Raw genomic sequence first — 12,434 nt, 5'->3', positions numbered from 1 at the left:
TTAAGCTAATAAAATCTTACCTCCCACTTAAACCACCTTTTGTTTATAAGGCAGCAATATTCTTCCCAAAAATATATTATTTGTGTACTTGACTATCTCCTATTATAAAATACTCGAAGGCAAGTATTGTGTTTTATTTTAACATCTTCTGAAACACCTAGTCAGTGATATAGTGGAACCAATTCAAATTGGCAATTTGAGTGTGAGCATTTATAACTCAAATTGGCAAACTACAAATCAGGGTTTGATTCATTATTTGATTGTTTAGAATGAAAAAAGTGATGGAGAAAATATTAATAATGCAAATTAATATAATAGAGTATCATGAGTACTTTTTCTCCTCAGAGAGTCTATTGTTAAATATTAATGATATTAATGAGGGGCAGTAGGTGCAGTGGATAGAGCACCAGCCCCCAAGTTAGGAGGATCTAAGTTCAAATCTGGTCTCAGACACAATACTTCCTAGCTATGTGATCCCGGACAAATCACTTAACCTCAATTGCCTCATCACAAAAACAAAAAACAAACATTAATGAACACATTCCTGCACCTAGCAGCATCTATCACATAATGAACATCCAAATATTTGCTGAATTGAGTAAATACAAATATGAGTCCAAATTTATTCAAAAGATAAATCAGAGGGCAGTTATATGCTTTGTTTTATGAGGAAATTCACCCTATGGATCTTTTTTTGTTGTTGCTTTTGTTACTATGGCCTTTCATTAAGTGTTTAAAAAAATAGTAACCTCCCTTGTCTTTGGGCAGTAGATAGAATGCTGGCTTTGGAATCAGGAGAATCAGAGTTCAAATCAGTCCTTAGATACTTACCAGCTGTATGACCCTGTTTGTGTCAGTGTCTTCATCTGCAAAATGAGCTGGAGAAGGAAATGGCACACCACTCTAGTATTTTTACCATGAAAATCCCACAAGGAATTATGGAAAGTAAGATGTGACTGAGAAAAATGACTCAACAACAACTCAACAAAACTCTTTCCCTTAAACATTGAAAATGAATTTCATTCCTCATTTGAAAACTGGAAAGGAAGAGCTCTTGAAACTTCTAATTTATCTTTCCCTTAGATAATAGATAAAATCTGCCCCAGCTTCAATTTCCTCAGATGTCAAAATAAGCAGATTAGACAAGATCTTTATAGTCTTTTAAAATTTTTTTATGGTTTTTTTATTATAATTTTTTATTTACAAGATATATGCATGGGTAATTTTTCAGCATTGACCCTTGCAAAACCTTCTGTTCTAACTTTTCCCCTCTTCTCCCACCCCCTCCCCTAGATGAGCCTTATAGTCTTAAAAATTCTGTGACTATGATTCTTATTCAATTAAACCAAAAAAAACTAAAAGGGCTGGGAGAAGAGGAGAGGATTAATGCTAGGAAAAGGAAAGGCCAAAAGGGAAACTTTGATCAAGTGATCGTCCCATAGCATGAATGTCTGGGTTAGGGTGAGAAATATCTGAATCTGGCTTCTAGAGCTTAATTGGGCTTGAGAGATCAGCAGTGGAGCCAGCCCTTTATTCTTCCTGTTGTTACTAATCGAGCTAATGTTAAAAATCAAAGAAAAATGAAGTCCTTTAAATGAGTAAAATGAATAAGGCGCTATACAATTCCAGTAGGATCCTTGAGGCCAGGAGACTGTTTTATGTTTTTGTCTGTGGCCACAGTGCCAAGACATTAACAGATACTTAACATATGCTAGTTGTTTTGAATCCAGTTTGAATTGCCTCTTTCCACCACTTTATCTAATCTTCCCTGCAAATTTGGAGCCAACTCAATCAGGATCAATAATTTATTGATTCATTCACTCATTCTACAAGCATTTATTATGTGTCAAGCATACTACTCGGTGTTAGAAATGCAAAAATACAAAATAAAAACTGTCTCTGATATTAAACATATTCTTCTAGAGAAAATGATATGTACATCGATAAATATAAAAGATATCAAAATAAAGCACAAAGGATGACACTTTTCTTGTTGCTTCCATGATTTCATGGAATCCACTGTACTTTCCATGACCTCATGTAGGATTGATTTTCTTGGTAAAAATACTAGAGTGGTTTGCCATTTCCTTCTCTGTTTTACAGATGAGGACACTGACACAAACAGGGTTATACAACTAATAAGTATCTGAGGATTAATTTGAATTCTGATCCTCCTAACTCCAAAGCCAGCATTCTATCCACTGCCCAAAGGGAAGGGAGGTTACTAATTTTTTTTAAAGCATTTAATGAAAGGCCATAGTAGCAAAAGCAACAAGAAAAGGAGAGGTGGATGAGGAGGGGGGGAATCCAGATTGTCCTAGTTTCAGAGTCATCTTGGTATTGAAGATCATCACACTAGACCGAGATCAGATCAGGGGAATGAATATGTTTTAGCCAAGGTTGTTTGTACTTAGTAAAATCCCATATAGAATCAATCAAAGGAACCTAGAGAATCAAAGAACCATGGTGACATCATGAATACTTGTGGAATCTTAAGGTAAAAAAAAAAAATGAGTTTGTTAAGCAGAGCAGGTTGGACCAGATCACCTTTCATCTCTCATTCAAATGTTATTTCCTGAAAGGGGGTGGGGATGAGGGTGGGGACTGAAAAGGAATAGAGAAACCACATGACTACACACACACACACACACACACACACACACACACACACACACATATCCCACACACAATTGTTAAAATTCAGTACACTGAAGTATACTACTTTGGCTTGAGTAATTCTGACCTGTCCATAAATTGTTGGTCTGTAGACATGAGCACAGGAGATTAGCAGAAGAAAGGACTAGCATTTCCACATAAAAATTATCCACAAGCAAATCTGACTCATCTGGACATGCAAATCTTACTTATCAACAATGATGAGTCCCATGTTCAGATTCTTTTAAGCTCTAATTTCTCCATTTCTCAACATGCTCAGATTCTTTTAAGACCTAATTTCTCCATTCCTCAACATGAAGATTTGGAGCCACAGGACCTGGATTCAAATTTTACCTTTATGATTTAGTTAACCTTGTATTCAACCTTGGTAGGATTCACTTTATTCTTCTGTAAAATGAGAAGGCTAGATTAGATAACTGGCAGCAAAGTGGTCCATTGGTTAGAATACTGGGCCTGACGTCAAGAAGACCTGAGTTCAAATCCAGAATCGAATACTTACTACCAATGTGACATTAGATATGTCACCTAAATCTGTTTAACTTCAGTTTCTTCATCTGTAAAATGGGCATAATAATAGTATTTTCCTCTTCCCTCACAGGGTTGTTATGAGGATCATATAAGATCCTGCCACACAGTGGGTACAATTTAAATGTTGTTGGTATTTATAGAGCTAGAGCTCTGATTCTGTGACCACAGTATTCCAATTCCTATTGTCATAGATCTCATAAGATCTGGTTCCCCTAATCCTCTCTGATCTCCTTCTCCCTCTGGACAGATCTCCAGATATGATAGGGCTTATAAAACCCTATCCTTGATTTCCAATGCTTTTCAAATCACCATATCTTAGCCACAATTTTTTCTCCACCAGACTGGAAAACTCTTATGAGTCTCCCAAGATTACAATTCACTAAATTTCCCAAACATTCAAGCCCCAAAGCAGTACTTCATTCCATTGTGTAACATCTCCTAATGGGAAGTTCCAGCCTTTGATCTTAGGTAGAAATAGAATGCTTGTGGTGGAAGCTGTTTGGACATGCTTCCAACTGTGGGCTAGCTGTTTTCAGTGGCCAGAAGGCTTTGTGAGCCAATCAGGAGAGTTGGACGGGTTCCTGGCCTAAATCAACTCTGCTCCCATAAATTCCTCAATGACCAAGTCATGGTTGCTCACATAAACTCCCACCCTTCAGGATAGGCTCCCGATTGGGTGACATGGTAAGAGAGCCCCCTGGTGGACACACCTTTTTGAATTTTAGAATTTAGAACTTGGAAATATTTGGAACTTGATACTGAGGGAAATGTGGGAACTTACACAGTCAAGATTCAGTCATAGACTCATTATTCACTGCTTTCCAGACAGTGAATCAACATTTAGCATAGAACAAAGGCACTCTGATGCCCAAGTTTGTCCAGGGATTACAGACTTAAGTATATATATTTATGAGAGGGGGAACCAGCCATATCCTTGAGTCTTCTGATTAAGCAGATTGTCAGAATTAACACCAGGCTCATAGGGATTCATAGTGGGAGTCTGTGAATTTGGGTTTTTTTTTTTTCCCTCTTTAATTGCTAATTACCTTTTGATATAGTTGGTTTGTTTGTAATTCCATATACTTTTTTTTTAAATTTAAAAAATCATTCTGAAAAGGCATTCAAAGCTTCTACCAGGGTGCCAAAAAGGGGTCCTGAAACATTAAAAAGATTAAGAGCAATCCTGCCACATCTAGATTAGTATTTGCTAGCTCTCTGATCCTGATCAGACCTCCATGGCATAGCCAGAGAAGTTACTTGAAATTAAGTAGATCCTGGTATTACTTGGATGGGTGAAATGGGATTGTAGAAGGGCAATAACTGTAGGTTACTGTAGGTGGGGGTATCTTTCCAGGTTACTTTTCTAATTCACAAGTAGAAGACCCCATAAGCATCAAAGGAAGGAGGTCAAAGAGAGCCTAGTACTGAAATCATTTCCTTCTGCCCCTCCGCCTGGACCTGGGACTAGCTGGCAATTTATTCCTTATATTTTGTTCTGATGCCTGGGAATGCTCCAACCACTAAACTGGATCTCCAGAGACCAAGCCTAAAAAGAGCTAAGCCACTCGGCTCAGCACTCCATTGGACCACAGCCTCCACACAGCCCATTTTCTGCTCTGGCCCTGAATGAGCACTGATCCCCTTCCTATCTCTAGCACTGGCAAACCCATTTACATTCACATGGATCCCATTCTATTGTCCAACAGTTTGCCCTTTTTAATCATCCCCACCATCTCAGAAATTTTCAATCTTAATCTATTTACTGGATGTCTCTCTGCTTCCTATAAAATGTCCATGTGTCTTCTTCATCCTCAAAAAAATGATCTCCGGTTCATCCTTCCATCAATGCCATCTATTATTCTACATCTTTCCTCTATTTTGTGGCTAAACTTCTTGAGAAAGTCATCTACAATCATTGTTTCCACTTCCTTTCCTCTCACTCTCTTTTTAACTCTCAGAAATCTGACTTCCAATCTTATTCTACTGAAATTGCTCTCTCCAAAGTTACCAATGATCTTTTAGCTGACAAATCTAATGACATTGTCTGTAGCCTTTGACACTATTGACTCCTTTTTCTTTTCTTTTCTTTTTAAATTATAGCTTTTAATTTTCAAAATATATACACAGATAATTTTCAACATTCCCCCCACAAAACCCTGTGTTCTAATTTTCTTTCCCTTCCCCCAATCTCCTTCCTCAGTTGGCAAGTGATTCAATATATGTTAAACACATGCAATTCCTCTGTACATATTTCCACAAGTATGTTGCACAAGAAAAATCTGATCAAAAAGGGGGAAAATGAGAAAGAAAACAAAATTCAAGCAAACAACAACAAAAAGAATGAAAATACTATGTCGTGGTCCACATTCAGTTCCTACTGTCCTCTTTCTGGGTGCAGACGGCTTTCTTCATCACACGACCATTGGAACTAGTTTGAATTACCTCATTGTTGACAAGAGCCATATCCATCACAATTGATCATCATATAATCTTGCTGGTGCCATATATAATTGATCTCCCTTTTTTAAAAGCAGTTCTTTGTAGGTTTTTGTGAAACTGCTCTCTGGTTTGCTCATTTGTCTGACTCCAGCTTCCTTTATTGAATCTTCATCACTGCTAGGTTGCACAAGTATCCCTCAAGATTCTCTCTCCTTTTCTCTCTCTTTTTTAATACAACTTCCCATGGCAAGATCTGAGAAAGACCTTAGCTTAAGAAGGCCAAGGTCTCCCACTGCATCCAGGGGCACTTCCAGTCATCCTGTCCTGTTTTGCCACTGGACTCAGATGACTCTGGAGGAGAGACTGAGGCTGATGACTTTGAGGATAGAGAAGACATATGGACACGTTTATAAGAAGCAGAGAGACAGCCAATAAATAGATTAAGATTGAAAATCCTCCTGATTGACATCTTCATGATGTCACTGATTCTCTTTGAGAATGGATGACAAACAATCTATATGATTTCTCTTGGTGATTTCATCAACTCTCATAGGTTAAATTGTCATCTTTATATAAATGGTTCTTATCCATTTATCCCATTCTATCTATTCTCTATTCCATTCTATCTACCCTCTTTTATGACCTTCTGTCCTACATCCTCAACTAGATGCCCCAAAGAAATCTTAAAGTCAACATATCCAACAGTGAATTCATAATCTCTCCTCAAAAATTATTCTCTTCCTAACTTCCATAAAATTAATGTTGAGGGCCCCACCCAGACTTACATGCTGTCATCATTCATCCCTCATATTCTCTTACTTCCCTTATTTAATCTGCTGCCAAGTCCTGTTTGATTCTACCTTCACAAAATATCTCCAGCATATGCCCTTTTCTATTCTCTGATACCACTATTTTGGTATAGGCTTTCATCACCCTGTACTTAGCCTTTTGGTTGGTCCCCCTGCCTTAAGTCTCTCCATTCCAAACTATCTTCCCAGCATCTATCAAAGCACAAATAAAAGCAGAGAATTAGCCATGTCATTCCCCTACACATTTAAGTCCAATGGCCCCATATTCCTTCCAGGATCAAATTAAAATAACCCTGTTCAATTTTTAAAACCCTTTGCAGAATCCTCTTCTACCCTTCCTGTCTTCTAATACTTTCCTTTCCTTTGGGTACTCTATAATCCAGTGACATTGAGTTCTTTGTTGTTCCTCAAACAAGACACCTATCTCCTGACTCTACATTTTTACTGTTTCTTTCCTATACTTGGAATTCTCTCTCTCCTTATCTCAGCCTTCAGGCATTTCTGCCTTCCTTCAACTTAATCAATTAAATTTATAAATAATTTATAAATCAATTAAATCAATTACCTTCCACAAGAAGCCTTGACATTAGTATGTCTTTACTCTGAGATTATCACATTTATGTATGATATATGCATGTGTGTATATTTGTTTGTCCATGTTTACATATTGTTTCTCCTATTGTTACTCCTTGAGGGCATGGGTTATTTTTGAGCCTTTTATGTGTATTCTCAAAACTTTGGAGTATCCAGCATAGTAGGAACTTAATAAATGTTAGTCAATGTAACTGTTGCTTCTGAAAAAGGCATTTTAATCAAATGCTATATTGACTATCTTTGTGACTTCCCTGACAACAATTTTTTTTTTTTGGCCTTTTAATAGTTTTTAGTTTAGCCTTTTTAATAGCCTTTTATTTACAGGTTATATGTATGGGTGATTTTACAGCATTGACAATTGCCAAACCTTTTGTTCCAATTTTTCCCTTCCTTCCCCCCACCCCCTCCCCTAGATGGCAGGATGACCAGTAGATGTTAAATATATTAAAGTATAAATTAGATACACAATAAATATACATGATCAAACCGTTATTTTGCTGTACAAAAAGAATCGGACTTTGAAATATTGTACAATTAGCCTGTGAAGGAAATCCAAAATGCTAGCAGGCAAAAATATAGGGATTGGGAATTCAATGTAATGGTTCTTAGTCATCTCCCAGAGTTTTTTCACCCAGTGTAGCTGGTTCAGTTTATTATTGCTCCATTGGAACTGATTTGGTTCATCTCATTGCTGAGGATGGCCAGGTCCATCAGAATTGATCATCATATAGTATTGTTGTTGAAATATATAATGATCTCCTGGCCCTGCTTGTTTCACTCAGCATCAGGTCATGTAGGTCTCTCCAGGCCTTTTTGAAATCATCCTGGACAATTCTTTTACTTGGCTACCATTTCTCTAGAAATGTAGTCTCCCACATTAGAATGCAAGCTTCTTACAGAAAGGGATTGTTTCATTTTTGTCTTAATGTTCCTTGTACCTAGTCCAGTACCTGGTACAGAGTGTTTAATGTTGTTTGTTCTTTGTTTTCAAAGAGGACCAATGTCATCATGAGGTGATGCCTTAACTTGTGTGAATTGGATTTATGTGACACAGAGTTGCACAAAGTCATCAGCCTCACTCTCTCTTCCAGGCATCGGAAGTCCACTGGCAAGACAAAAGTCAAGATGACTGATGATGGCCCAGATATAGTGGATGACCTTTGCATCTTTAATGTCTGACCAAGCTCTAAGCCCTCCCTGGCACCTACTTCTTTCACCTCAATGGTTGTTAAAATAATGTTCTCTTCTGCCCATTCGGCATGGGAAGACATCCCCCTAACTCATCGATGGGTTTGAGCATGTTGGTAACTTGCAATCTGATTTAGTCCATCTGCTAATGGTTTTACCAGGGCCACTATACAAGTTATAGATTCTTAGAGCCACAGATAAGAGATGAGTGTCAGGTGGACACCACAGGTAGATGAAGAACCCTGGAAAACTCTCAGCAAACCCTCATACCAGAAGTGCTAGGGGCATTGTCCTCTCTGACACAAAAATTGTTCTGAGAGTGAGGCACATTGGAAAAGGGGAATCCAGGGGTAAAGGCTTACAAGGCAGAAAGCACCTGGAGGGAAGAACCTAGAATGGACACCTTGTAAGCTTTGACTGCATGAAAAAATGCAAAGAAAAGAGAAAGACTTGAAGGTGTTGAAAATCAGAAAACAAGAGTCTAGAGTAAAGTGAAAGAAAAGATGCATAATTAAGAGAAATCCATTTTTAGAAAGGGGCACAAAAAATAACAAAAAACAAACCTAGTGAATAGGACTAGCTAAAGGGGAGGGAAAGAGATCTACTTGAGTAGCATGGAGGGCGGGGAGCTGAGGGAAGGGGGAAAAATAAGTCACCAGATAAAAGCAGGCGGAAAAAGAGAAACCAATATACAAAATCTTAAGGGGAAAAGGATAACAAGAAGGGAATATGGGTGAGGGGAAGCGAGACAGTGGTCATCTTCAAAAAATATTTACTTTAAACAGAACATAAAGTGTATATAGTAGAAAAGGAAGAAAAAAAATCTCAACTTGAAAAAAAAAATAGACACAAAGTTTGCAAATCTAACTCTTCTAACTTTAAATGTGAATGGAGTAAAAAGCCCAGTAAAGTGTGGGGAGGGTGGGGTGAGTTAGGAAGTAACAGATTGGATTAAAAAAAAAAAAAAACCAATTCTCACAATCTGTTGCTTACCAAAAACCACATATTTAAAAAGACAGACATATGCAAAATAAAAATAGGGATTTTTTTGTTTGGGGGGGGGGGGATTGCTATGTATCAATTAAATCCAAAAAAGGAGTTTTTGCTATTGGACAAAGAAGTACTTAATGAATGCTTGTTGATTATTTGCCTAAGCAGAAAATCATAAACTAGATCCAAGAGCTAAGAAATCCAGTGTTCACTAGTATAAAAACCAAATAAAATCAGAGAAATACTAGGGAGGAAAATTGTGACCATTGGCAATTGATGATTTGTCTTCTGGGAGAAAACAGATACATATGTCACTGTATTATCTTCTCATTAAGCTCTGGATACTCATCTCTATGTCCAGGCACTTACAAAAACTTCTTTTGTTCCTTTTTGCATCTCCCTACGAGTTTTCCCCATTTATTTTTTTCTTAGGGGGAGGGAGTCATATTTGAAGGAATACCATGATCCTGTGAAGGTGATTTCCTGGTATCTGACATGATAAACTAAGAGAATCTCTCTCACTAAAAAATATCTACTCACAGTTATTTTCTCTAAAGGCAAAGCCGCCCCTGAGAACAGAACTCACATGTTCTGGTTCCTGAGGCAAGATCCTATAAATCATCAGTCTCTCAATGCCTGAAGACGGCTTGCTCTTCCAGAGATAGGCGATCTTGCGTTGATGACAACTCATTGAAACAATGATTATGAATGAATTGTCCCAAAAGGGAGTGTATTCAGGCAAGATCTGAAATACCAGTTCTTTCTAATTTCTAAGCCACAAAATCATCTACTGCAAAGAGGAATGAGGAATAAAAGCAAAGAAGTATAAAGAGAGGTGAGAGGGTGAGACAAGATGTAGGGATGCGGAAATAGAAGAAGGAAGAGGGAAAAAAACAAGCAAATAAACATGGAGGAAAAAAATAAAAATTGGGAAAGAGAAAAGAGAAAGAAGGATGGTATGACAAGCTTTGCTAAAATAAGGTTAAAAGTGTGGCAAAATCTGGGGCAGCTAGACGGCACAGTAGCATCAGTCTTAAAGTCAGTACCAGACCTGAATTCAAATCTGATCTCAGATATTTAAAGCTTCCTAGCTGTGTGACCCTGGGCAAATCACTTAACCCCAATTGCCTGAGGGACAGGGGGGGGAGGGGGGGAGCATGGCAAAATCTGTTTTTACCAGGGTTGTTGGGATCTCTAGCAAAAATTCCCCAGCATTCCTATTGACAATTTTAGCTGCTTATTTTGATAGTCTCACATTGTAAAGTATTTTTCCATGCTTAATTTGAGTTGTTAAAAGAGAGAACATTTCTAAAGAACATCAAATCTTTCTCAGTATGTGTGTTGTTGATATGGTATCTTCAGATGTTTAGTATACGGTCTGGCACATAATTTATAAATACTTGTTGATTGATTACAGATGAGGAAACTGGGAAATTAAATGACTTATCCACCATTCATCTTTGGATAAAGGATTAGAGTTGGAAGGTATGTTCATGATAAATAATGGAAATATTCACTTATTTCTAAACTGCAAGTATTTCCTCCACAATTTAAAAAGTGTCAATTTATTTCTAAACTGCAAATAGTTCTTGCACAATTTAAAAGGCACAAGGGAATTGACCCCCTGCAGGTAGACCTTAGATGTCTAGGCAGGGGTGTCCTAGAGCTCACTCAAACCAGCTATGGTTAAATTTTATCTTTTTTTTTCTCAATAGTATTTTATTTTTCTAAATACACAAAAAGCTAATTTTCAACATTCATTTTTGTAAGATTTTGTTTTCCACATTTTTCTCTCTCCCTTTCTTATCTCCTCCCTCTTCCCCAACATAGCAAGCAATCTGATATAGGTTAAACATGTATAATTCTTTAAAATATATTTCCATATTTGCTATGTTGTGCAAGAAAAATCAGCCAAAAGGGGAAAAACCACAAGAAAGAAAAAGCAAGCAAACAAACAAACAAAGTTGAAAAAACTATGCTTCAATCCACAGTCTAATTGTCAATATAAGTATTTAAAACCAGAAATTGGTGAATGCTACAAACTGGAAAACGAATTGTTTTGCTGATTGACTAGTCTTAAGAAAGCAATGGAGAAAATGTTAATAATAAGGCAGATTAAATTTAAAAGTTTGTCTAGTTTCAACTTTTTTTTTTTAACTGTTAAACATTTACCCACATACTAGCAGCTCTTGGAAACTGTCCTTGTTTATTCAATTGATAATTTGACTTTTGGGCCTCTCTAAAGAGCTTGCATGTCCCCTTCATGGTGACCTTGTCAACACCATGCTGACAGGATGGGAGATGGCAAGCTTGATCTTTAGAGAAAGTTGTATGAGGAATCTTGAATCTCAAGTTTAAGCCTGAGGATAATAGCAGCTCTCAGTTGATTTCTGTTGTTCGGTGACAGTGTGGGAACATGAAGGAGGTTAAGCTCAGACTAGAGCTGAGTGATTGATTTCAGATGTGCATTTTTGGCTACAGGCAGGAATGGCACTTTTCCAGAATCCTTGGGGTCTCTTTAACCCCACAGCTGCTTTGGATTCTAGCTATAGAATTAAATTCTCATGTCCCAGTGTTCAATAATGACAGCATCTCAGAGTTAGGAGCAACCTTGGGGACCATCTAGTTTAGGGGATCTTGGTTGTTTTCTGTATTCTGGGCCTCTTTGGCAATCTGGTGAAGCCTTTGGACCCCTTCTCAAGATGATGTTTTATTGCATACATTTAAAATTAAAGGAAATACCAAATTTCAGCTAAAAATGAGGGAAAACAAAAATGTAACTTTTCCCACCGAAGTTCACAGACCCCCTGAAATGTATCCGTGGATTCGTGTGAGGTTCATGATCCCCTTTTTAATCCAACCCACATTGGAGCAGGAGCTTCCTTTATAATACAAATGGCAAGTGGCCCATCTTAAAACACTTGATTGGTGAGCTCCCCTGAGAGAGAGCTTCCACAAATACCAATTCCATTTTAGAATGTCAGTCTTAGGAAACTATCCCTTAGGTCAAAATGAAATACTTATCTCTGCAATTTCTACTCAATAGTTATAGTTCTAACCCCTGCGACCAAGACATCTAATCTATTTCATATAGATTAATCTACACAAGGTATTTAATCTGTCTTGTCTTGTTCCTGTTTAGTCGTTTCAGTCATGTCCAACTCTGTGGCTACATTTAGGGTTTTCTTGGCAAAGATACGGGAGTGGTGT

The sequence above is a fragment of the Antechinus flavipes genome, chromosome 1 (genome assembly GCF_016432865.1).
Source record: "Antechinus flavipes isolate AdamAnt ecotype Samford, QLD, Australia chromosome 1, AdamAnt_v2, whole genome shotgun sequence".
NCBI lineage: Eukaryota > Metazoa > Chordata > Mammalia > Dasyuromorphia > Dasyuridae > Antechinus > Antechinus flavipes.
Note: the sequence above shows the minus strand (reverse complement) of the source record.